At 40.7% G+C, this 11,334-nt stretch overlaps 1 pseudogene across 1 annotated transcript; it reads right to left on the bottom strand.

The window, feature by feature from the left end:
• Nucleotides 1-8,897: 8,897 nt before the first annotated feature.
• LOC110317032 lies at nt 8,898-10,337 on the bottom strand (annotated as a pseudogene). Its single transcript, XR_002380296.1, has one exon. The product of XR_002380296.1 is annotated as a transforming protein RhoA pseudogene (transcript).
• Nucleotides 10,338-11,334: the final 997 nt, after the last annotated feature.

The raw sequence follows: 11,334 nt of genomic DNA, 5'->3' as shown, positions 1-11,334 counted from the left end.
CTAAATTAGGCAATAAACAAGATAAACAGATATAGAACTATTAATACATTGGAAGATAGATAAGATTTCTCATTTATATCTTTAAACATTTTACATTGGTAAGAAGACAAATTGAATCATATGTCAATCAAATAATAGATTATGTCATAATGTTCCATGCTGTATGAAAGGCTGTGGGTTTAATGTAAATCTGAACCACGTTCTAAACATGTCCATACTGACACATTTGCATCATGTGTATCTTATTGATGCATCTTTAGAAAACATGTTCAATAAGCTATATCTATACATATTTTTCCCATATGCAGATTTGAAATAAAATGCATGAAATAGTAATTATATAAGCGAAACCAATTTTCTCACAAAAAGGGTTCACAAACTATGTGTACCCAGCAAAGAGCCAGATCTGACTATGTTGGCATGAAAAGGAAGGGTCTGTGCTGATGAAATAAACATTACTTAGCACTGTTTAGTTTATGCTGTAAATGTGGGCAGATAATGTGGGTTAGAAACATTATTGCCTCCACAGGCATATGGTAATTATATCCACATTAAAACCCTCCTGTTCATCGTACCCGCGCGCGCACACACACACACACACACACACACACACACACACACACACACACGTTTGCAGCTGATGAGATACATCTCTCACACTGAGCTCATCAGCACATCTATCTGTGTGTGTCTCCTACCTAGGGGGCTGGCATAGCTCCTCTCAAATGACTTTCCTCCCGCAGCTCACCATATAGAAGATTACAGTGTAAACACAAAGCTACAAACGCAGTATACTACTTCAGAGAGGCAGCGGATGTGGAGAGCTGCTGTTCTCCCTGAGGCTGATCTGAAGTCAGCCACCTGAGTTTTGGTTTGTCATGGCCAGTCTGAGATACAAAGAAAGGTCCACAGCTGCACAGAGTTATTAGCCAAAACCCAAACCCAAAGCAGAGCATGGACATCGGCTAAGCCACAAGCTGTCTTCAGCTTCTTCTTTATGCTACACTTTGAACTGTCTTAAACATGCTTTTAAAAAAATCCCCATAGTTGTATAGATTATAGGTAATTATTCAGATTTGAAGACAAAACACAGAAAGAAGAAACCAAAGAAATAAATAAATATTCAAAGACTGGACAGTTCAGCAGTTACACTTTCCCCATTAGACTCTCAGTCATATTCAAAGACATACAATTAAAAATAATAATAATAATGCCCCATAGCACCCAACCCACACCCTAGTACAAAAGGAAAGTAAAATTCCATTAAAAAAAACAAATCGCAAAGCTCCTGCATAGTTGAAACTAATCTCTCCTCTGCTGCGGACTGCCTTTGCTGTGGATTGCCTTGTCTAAAGTCCTGGGTAAGCTCATCCCATTGTATTCTCCGTAAACCCTGTTTGCATTTGGCATCCTTGCTTGCCCATGCCCTGAGTGAGTACATGACAGCCTGATGGGAAGTCTGGTAACCATTCTCCTGTACTGCTGCCTGCCTGAGAGGACAATATCTTAATATGCTGCTTATAATACAAATAATCCTGAGCCTCGCATGCTCTCACCAGTGTTTTGGGCTTTTCCTGACTAAAGAATCATCTGAAGTCACATTTGGTGTGCTTATTTTGTTGTTTGCCTTGATCCCTGTGGGGCTTAAAGAGATTAAGACCTTGTGATAGCCAGATTGTTGGTATTTAATGCTCCATTACTCAGCTTTCTGCAGGGCTCAAAGTCAGTTGGCAGCACAGTTCCCAGGAAGCAAGCCCAGCCCTGATGCTCTCCAGCAGGGAATGTGTCAGGGTGACCTCAAAATAGGAAACATGTGCTTTCCAGGAAAGGTGATGTGGAAATGCCCAGGCATTAGACATGCCTTGGCGTTTTGTTTTGCCTTTAGAGAATTAAAGGCCAGATGATTCTGATGAGCACTGCCATGCACCCTCCTTAATCCACACGCTGGGAATAAGTTTCCTGGCATTGTTGGGAGACAAGTCTCTCCCATTTCTGCATGTCACAGGAACAGAAACAGAGACTGTCTTTGTTCTGGAATAATAGTTTAGGGATGTTTGTGTAGCAGCCTTGCACCATTGTCATGGTCTTCTTCAAAAGTACAGGGCAAGTTTATTTATTACCCACAATGGTAGAAAGTATCTCCCTTTGGCCTAAGACAGGCAGACTGGCTGCATATAAAACCTGGGGATTCTTGAATCCCTGTATTCCTCTTTGATAACACAGCCTAATACATCTGCAGAAATAAGAGCATTGTTTTATAGAAACTAGTACTCAGGAGTAAACTTAAAACTGGTGAGTCTGAATAAAATCTCTTTTGTGTCTAACCAAGGAATTCCATGTCTTGTGGCTGGGGACATGAGTTATTTTTGTCTCATAACTTAAAATTCAGTGCCTGGTTCTTTGTCTGTTGATTCTGGACCAGCTGTAACAGGATGTCATGGTGATGTGACTGTAAGGTTGACATTGTGGCCTGAGGTTACTCACCTCATGGTGAACTGGAAGCAGAAGTGTGGGGAAGAGAAACAGGGGAGAGCAGGGGAGTGAAGGGAGAAGAGGGGATGGGAGAACAGGGGTAGGGAATATGGAGGGTGGGACTAGTGGAAGTGTAATCTTTGAAGGTATGTCTGCAAAAATCTGCTTCTCAAGGTTGTCTCTAGAGACTTTGTAATATCCCCAGACAGCCCCAACACCAAGGGACAAAGCATTGGTAGAATTCTAAATGTCAGGGTAACCAGTAAATAGGGCAAAAATCTTACACTTCCATCTACTTCACAGAGCATTTGGTACTTGGTGCTTGTATAGGGTGTGTGTGTGTGTGTGTGTGTGTGTGTGTGTGTGTGTGTGTGTGTATTTATTCATCTGTGAGTCTATATATAGAGAGTATACCTATAACATTATATGTAAACACATTTTCAGAGTAAATCTTCATAATTTATTACAATAGGATGACCATTATGATTTGAAAATAGTGTTTAGGATATTAGCCCAGAAACTTAGAATACCCAAGATACATTTTGCAAAACACAAGAAAACCAAGAAGGAAGACCATCGTGTGGATACTCCATTCCTCCTTAGAATAAGGAACAAAATACCCATGAAAGGATATAGGTACAGAGACAAAATTTAGAGCTAAGATGAAAGGATGGACTATCCAGAGACTACCCCATCTGGGGATCCATCCCATCATCAGCCACCAAACCCAGATACTAATGCACATGCCAGCAAGATTCTGCTGAAGGGACCCTGATATAGTGGCCTCTTGTGAGGCTATGCCAGTGCCTGGCAACACAGAAGTGGATGCTCACAGNCAGCTATTGGATGGAACACAGGGCCCCCAATGGAGGAGCTAGAGAAAGTACCCAAGGAGCTGAAGGGGGCTGCAACCCTGTAGGTACAACAACAATATGAACTAACCCCTTGAGCTCGTGTCTCTAGTTTCATATGTAGAAGAAGATGGCCTAATCTTATTGGGAAGAGAGGCCCCTTGGTCTTGCAAACTTTATATGACCCAGCACAGGGGAATGCCAGGGCCAAGAAGTAGGAGTGGGTGGATCGGGGAGCAGGGGAAGGGGAGGGTATAGGGAACTTTTGGGATAGCATTTGAAATGTAAATAAAGAATATATCTAATAAAAAAAAGAAAGAAAATAAACTTCAAAACATAATCCTTTAAAAAAAAAGAAAAAAAGGAAAGAGTGCTTAATTTTGTAGGAGCTTTCTATAAAAACAGAAGTCAAAACTATTCTAGTTTTCTGTACATTTTTACTTGTCTTAACAGGTATGCTTATTACCAATCAGAACAGCAACAATTAGTCCCTGAATGCCAAAAGGAGGTAACAACAGACCTTGTGTTAAAACTATACAGCAAATAAAGACACCTTTGTGTAGGGACATTCTCAAAACATGCCAGTCAAATACACATCACCAAATCCTCTATTAACAAAATTCTTTCGTAGACATGAGGGCAACATTAGCTTTAGCACATGGAACACACCCAAGAGACAACAGCTACAGGCCCTGCGCACCTTCAGTTCATGTCCTTTGTGCAGTGTAACACTTCTGGTGATGAGGAGAAGCTGATGCTTGACGCCACTGTGCACTGCTCTGCAACCATCCTTTCTCCATACCTCAACTGAGTTTGCCAACACTCAAACTAAGAGTACTGAATTTAATACTTGGTTGTATTTGGGAAGTTGATTTTGAAAAGTATAATTATTCCGTGCTAAAATGGAGCCTTTCATTTTAGATAAGTTACTAGGCTAATAAGGTCCTGTGTTTGATGTAACTGTGATTCTCATGATCTTTATACTTAGTTTCCAAGTTGAAAAAGAGAAAATTTCATAATTACTTAAGTTAGCTATAAACTAATCTAGAGCTCTTCTCTATGGACACCTAAAAACTCAGCAATTCTTAGCAGTTGACTGTATTTAAAAGGCCGATGTTTGTGTTTCCTCTTTAAGGTCTTCTACCTGTTTACCTGTGTTTTCCTGTATTTCTTTAAGGGATTTATTTATGTCCTCCTTAAAGTCCTCTATCATCATCATCAGATGTTATTTTAAATCAGAGTCTTGCTTTTCTGGTGTTTTTGTGTAACCAGTACTCGTTGTGGTGGGAGAACTGGGTTTTGATGATGCCAAGTAGACTTGGTTTCTGTTGCTTATGTTCTTGCCCTTGACTTTCGCCGTCTGATTATCTCTGGTGTTGGCTGGTTTTCCTGTCTCTGACTGTGACTTGACTGTCCTGCAAGTCTATGTGTCAGTACTACTTGGAGACCAGCTCTCTCTGGGAGGAATTTAGGTTGGAGAGTTGTGATACAGGGCCAGCTTTGTGGTGTAGACAGAAACCAGAAGGATCCTGTCTCCAGCTGATCCTTGGTTCCTGTGTCTGATGGCTCTGTGGGGGTCCCTCTGGAGCCAGAAATTTGAAGAGAAGTGGTGGTCTTACCTGTGCTCACAGTTGTGTAGGCACTCTTGGGAGACCAGCTCTCTCCTGCAGTATTAATGTGTATAGCTCTGTGGTTCAGGAGCAGCGCCCCGTGCAGACAGAAACCGGAAGTCCCTCATTGAGATTTTTTTAATGCATATAGGAGGTACAGTGATCAGAATTAGACAGCAATCTTTCGTTCAGATAGCTAGGATGTTTAGCAATACCATGACATACCTTGAGATCCTGAAATGTCGACATCTGACTAACGGACTCATGACTGTAAGGAAACTAATGTCAGTTGCTATGAGAAAGTTCATGAGACTTCTTTCGTCTTTACAGTTCAGAATGACCCATTGATAGAAAGTATACTGCCTCTGTCATGCAATCCTTGGCAAATGTGTTTCAAACTTTGTGTTCTGAAGATCTGTGTTATGAAAAGATTTATGCTTTATCAAGTGTGGGACTTGGAAGCATGTTGAATGGTTTGCAAGTCCTCATTATTTACATGAAGCAAACTTCCCAGAGTTTAAACCAGCTTTTGTGTGACTGAATAGTAAAGCCCCTAGGAATCTGAGTTGCACCTCTGCACCACAGATGAACCAACCCTCATCTGGTACCTGGAAAAAGAACTTGTTACACAATTTGTGGTAACACACTAACATGTAGCAGAAAACCAGATACTTGATGATTTCTGCAATGCCTTGTGACAAAGGCTTTGTTCTAAAAACTCTTGGAGTTTATCAAGTACCCTTCTGAGTAGCCTTATAGTGTGTGTGAACTTGGTAACTGTTGAGCAAAACGGAACATTTCCCAAAGCACTGAAATTTCAGACTGTATTACAGGGGGGAAATCTGTCACTGTTATATTACACCAGCTGTGAACCATGATTTATTTAAGAAAGCCAAAATTCTGTATAGCTCATGTCACACATGTCTTTGCTCTCTGCTGTTTTCTTCACAGGGTTGACCAACAAATTCCACTTCTATGTCAAGACAGAGGTAAGAATCTCAGAGTGGGTACAAAGTGCCAGCCTTGGGCTACCTCTAACTAATTTCTATTAAATTGATGAATTCCATATATCGTCCAGAACCCAAAGTATGGATAACAGTCGGGCTACTGATAAAATAATGTTTAAAATGGTAATGGAAATGCAAAACCAACATATGGAGAACATAATTTAATATATATTTAATTTATATATATATAAACATATAAATCAAATGATATATGTACATATATACATATATATGAATATATATGCTCTCTTGTATTTCTCATAAATATAACATATATACATATATACCACTTTCAAAATGAGCAGTCACATTGTGCAGTAGGTGATGTCTGGGGAATGATTCTCTGATTGTCTGATATTTCTAGTCATTTAATGCTATTATTTGACCACTATCAAACATTGTCACAGAAGGAATGCTTTCTAAGCCATCTAAATTCTTTTAAAAATAGAAAATCAAAGGTTTATTAAAAATAAAATGGCAGTGTCATGCTTCGCAGTTGTGTCTGCATTCAATTATATAGCCAGAAGTGGTAGCTTAGTCACATTATAGTTCTGTTAGGTGGGACTTTGTTTGTTTGTTTGTTTGTTTAGAAAAATGCATACTGATTGCCCTACCACTGATTGCCAGTATCCACTTCTCAAAAGTATATGAGGATTTCTCTTTTCCCGTGTCTTTACCAGAATTTATTACAATTTTGATAGTAGCCATTCTTCTTGTGATGGTATGGCATCTTAAAAGAATTTTAATTTGGATTTCCCTCATAGCAAAGGATTATTTAACACTTTCCCCCATTTATTTCTTGGTAATTTCTGCTTGTTTTTGAGAACCATCTGATCAACTTGCTCATTTATGAATTGAAATTTTTTGTTCTTCCAGTGTTTGACTTACTAAAAATCTAAATATTAATCCCTTCAAAACATGAATTGCTGAGAGTTTTCTCTCACTCTGTAGGCAATCTACCAACTATGCTTATTGTTTTCTCTGCCATAGAGAAACTTTGCAACCATGCAATCTCATTTGTAAATTCCTTTCAATTATTGACTGTGCTATTGGAATATATTTCAAAAACTTACCTATGTCTATATCTTGGAGTGAGTGTTTTCTCTATGTTTATCTCTAATAGTTTCAGACTTTTTTCCAGTGTAAGAGTTATGGATCTAGTTTCATCTTCTATATCTGGATACCCAGTTTTCCCAGAACAATTTCTTGAAGAGACTGTTTTGCCCTACCTGTGATTTGAGAGTGAACATCCCAATTTCTAGTATTTTCTTAAATATTTTTAAAATACCGTTGAAAAACTGTTTGCATCAGAGGTCACTCACTTCCTGTGGTGGCTTGAATGAGAATGGCCCCATATGTTCACATAACTGAATATTTGTTCCCCAGATTGGTAGAACTGTTTGGTAAAGATTAGGAGGTGTAGCTGGGCAGTGGTGGCGCACGCCTTTACTCCCAGCAACCAGGAGGCAGAGGCAAGCAGATTCCTGAGTTCGAGACCAGCTTGGTCTACAAAGCGAGTTCCAGGACAGCTAGGGATACACAGAGAAACCCTGTCTCAAAAAAAAAAAAAAGAAAAAAAAAAGATTAGGAGGTGTAGCCTTGTTAGAGGTAAGTCACTGGAGCTTGGCTTTGAGGTTTCAAAAGCTTACACCATTTCAGTTAGCCTTCTCTGCCTCCTGCTTGTGGATCAAATGTAAGCTCTTAGCTACTGCCCCATAACCTTGACTTCCTGCCTGTTGTCATGGACTGTAAGTAAGCCCCCAATGAAATGTTTTCTTTTATAGATTGCCTGGTCGTGATATCTCTTCACAGTAATATAAAAGTCACTAAGTCATAACCTTTACTAGAATTATTTCTAGATATTTTGTTGCTTCTTTTTTCTGATGTGGATTACATTTGTACTTGTTTTCTTTTTATTGGGAAAGTAGCTATTGGTACAAAAAGGATTGATTTTTAAAGTGTCTGTTAGTATGTCTGTTGAATGTGGGTACCTGAGTACACACAGATGGAGGTGAGAGGGCAAGGTACTTCCGTTAGCTCTTGCCTGCCCCCTTGATAACACAAGGCTTCTTATTGTTTTTACAGCACCACATAAGCCAGGCTAGCTGGCCCATGAGCTTCTGGCAAATTCTCCCATCTCCTCCTCCTATATAACCATAACAATGCTGGAACTTTAGATGTTCACTACATCCAGCTTTGTACTAAAGTTACCATGCTTACATGCTAAGCTCTTTACATGCCGAGCCATTCCTGACTTGGAGCTACTGGTCTTCATTTGTTGATTTATGTTCTACCACTTTACTAAAAGTGGTAACAAATCTATGATTTTTTTTTGTTTGTTTCTGGAAGCCATTCAGATCTCTTAAGTATCGGACAGTGTTATCTGAAGTATTGATAACGTGGATCCTTTACTATTTGTTTTTTTTTTTTTTCATTTTTGCATTTGCCTATTGCTCTAGGTCTTCAAATACTGTAAGAAGGGAAGAGATGCAACCCATGTCTCACTCCCTATTTTAGGAAGAATGTATTGAGTACAATGCTGGCTATAGGTTTGCCGTATGCAGACCCCCTCCATACATACACAAATATTCACATGCATGCATCCAGAAAATTGCATTTCTTCTTATATGTGGAAAATTAAGACAGAGAAGCCTTTAGTCTCTCGAGAGAAAGAACCTTCACACCCCACCCTATGCCATCCATAAGAACAGGTGGCTCTCTGGGAAGCAAAGTGAATAATGTGTAGAGAGCAGAGGCTCTGTGACTTAGACCCAGACCCTGCAGACCAAGTTAGAGGGTATGTGGCTCCTTCAAGGATTCATTGCCTTAGGTGTGCAACCAGATTCTTATTCACTCAACCCAGTTCAAGAAATGGGTACCAGAGTGTGAAAAGGCTACAAAGGGGGCATATATGGTTATATTTTATCAAAAAAGGGAAAAAATGAAAACTGTAAAAGTTAATTTTCCATATGACTTTATTTTCAAATTCTTTTTTTCAACCAATATGCTTGCTGCGGGAATGACAAATATCAGTATCAGAGAATACAAATATACCAAAATGCTACATCTAGTCTGGTATAGATCTTCTTCCGTTCTGGCAACATACATTAAGTGGCACTAATTACACAGAAACTATAAAGTAACACACATGAAACCACAGAGCTGTTACTCTCTCAGAGCTGCCTGGAGAGAGATTGCCAAGAGAATAAAGATGGCAGTGAAAGTTGTTAGGGAGTAAATTCTCAAGTGGTGAATCAACAGTGTTCTTCCCAGCTCACAGATGGTAGGCAGGTTGTGCAGGTCAGAAAGTAGTTACAGTCTAAATGACAAAGTTACTGCTTCTCTTTCTAGAGATAATAAATTCTTCAATTCGTGCCTGATGTTTCAGATGGAGTGCAGAATGGGCTGTTACAGGAGTCAGGACCCCGGTAGGTCAGACCGATTGGATGTCATTAATAATCACCGTTGCTTTCGAAACGTTGGTAGCATGATGACTTCTGATTTGTAATCTCGGACATACAAATAAACAAAAAGGCTAGCAATTACACCATAACATTTGTAAATAGCACTCGAAAATGAACTGTACCGGGGCTGTGTTTACGCAAAGACTTCAAAAGACAAAGCAGCCAGTCTTTTTCTTCACACGATTCGTTTGCAGAGCAGCCCTTGTGGCCTTTTCAAAGACCCTCCTCACTCCATCTTTGGTCTTCGCCGAGCACTCCACATACTCGAAAGCGCCAATGCTGTTCGCCAAATCTCGGCCTTGTTCCTGTCTCACCGGCTCTTGTTTCCTCGTGGCTAACTCTTGTATTGTGTGCGAGTCATTCCGAAGATCCTTCTTACTCCCAACCAGGATGATGGGCACGTTGGGGCAGAAATGCTTGACTTCTGGAATCCATTTATGTGGGATGTTCCCAAAGCTATCTGGGTTGCCAATGGAGAAACATATCAAGAGAACATCAGTGTCGGGATAGGAGAGTGGCCTCAGGCGGTCATAATCTTCTTGACCAGCTGTGTCCCACAGGGCCAACTCCACCTGTTTTCCATCCACTTCGATATCAGCCACATAGTTCTCAAATACTGTGGGCACGTAAACCTCAGGAAACTGGTCCTTGCTGAAGACGATGAGCAAGCATGTTTTTCCACAAGCTCCGTCTCCCACGATCACCAGTTTCTTCCGGATGGCAGCCATTGCCTAGGATGTTTCTGCTGCTGAACAAAGCGCCTGGGACTTCTCAGACCACAGGCCTCAGCCTACACCCAGGTAGACCAGTTAGTATAGAGGACACCTATCCTGAGCTACCACCTCTGAGGCCCAGCTCAGCAGGAGGTGGCAGACTCAAGAGAGAACCAACTGAAGAAGGTGTTGGAAGGCCGGTGGTAGAGGGAGGCAGGATACGCATGCGCCTGAATGCCCAGCTTGTCTCGAGCCTGCCAGTCCCACACACCCTCACATTGACAGTTCAGCAAGGTTGCACGTGAGAGGTCTTTTGCCCCGAAAGCAAGATACTTAGGCAATCATCTCACCTAAGTAGGCGTGATGGGAATTCTCAAAACACATCCTTTCTCTTTTTTATTTTATTTTATTTTATTATTAGATATTTTCTTTATTTACATTTCAAATGCTATCCTGAAAGTTCCCTATACCCTCCCCCCGCCCCTGCTCCCCTACCCACCCACTCCCACTTCCTGGCCCTGGCCTTCCCCTGTGCTGGGTCATATAAAGTTTGCAAGACCAAGGGGCCTCTCTTCCCAATGATGGCTGATTAGGCCATCTTCTGCTACATATGCAGCTAGAGACACGAGCTCAGGGGGTACTGGTTAGTTCATATTGTTGCACCTACAGGGTTGCATCCCCCTTCAGCTCCTTGGGTACTTTCTCTAGCTCCTCCATTGGGGGCCCTGTGTTCCATTCAATAGCTGACTATGAGTATCCACTTCTGTATTTGCCAGGCAGTGGCATAGCCTCACAAGAGGCCGCATATCAGGGTTCCTTAGCAAAATCTTGCTGGCATGAAAACTCATCCTTTCTATTGCTGGTTTCTTCAAGATATTCTGTTCCTACAAGGTGCTAAATTTGGTCAAAGACCTTTTGTGATTGTTGTGTGGTTTCTCTTGAATCGATTTAAATGCTTTGCCACATTTATTGATTTGCATATATTGAACTGTCCTTGTATCCTTAGCGTGAAATTCACTTGGCTCACAGTTCGTGATAGTTCTTTTTAATATGCCTTTGACTTCAGTGTGCAAGCATTTTATTGTGGAGAGGGGTGGGCCCATTTGTGTCCACCAAGGAACTTGATGTAGATGGGTTTCTTCCTTATATCTGGTTTTGGTATCAGTGTACTACTGGTTTCATAGAATGAGTTCAGCATGTTCCTTTCCTTTTTATTC

This window comes from Mus pahari, chromosome 2 (assembly GCF_900095145.1).
Source record: "Mus pahari chromosome 2, PAHARI_EIJ_v1.1, whole genome shotgun sequence".
Taxonomy (NCBI): domain Eukaryota; kingdom Metazoa; phylum Chordata; class Mammalia; order Rodentia; family Muridae; genus Mus; species Mus pahari.
Note: the sequence above shows the minus strand (reverse complement) of the source record. Positions and strands in the feature narration are given on the sequence as shown.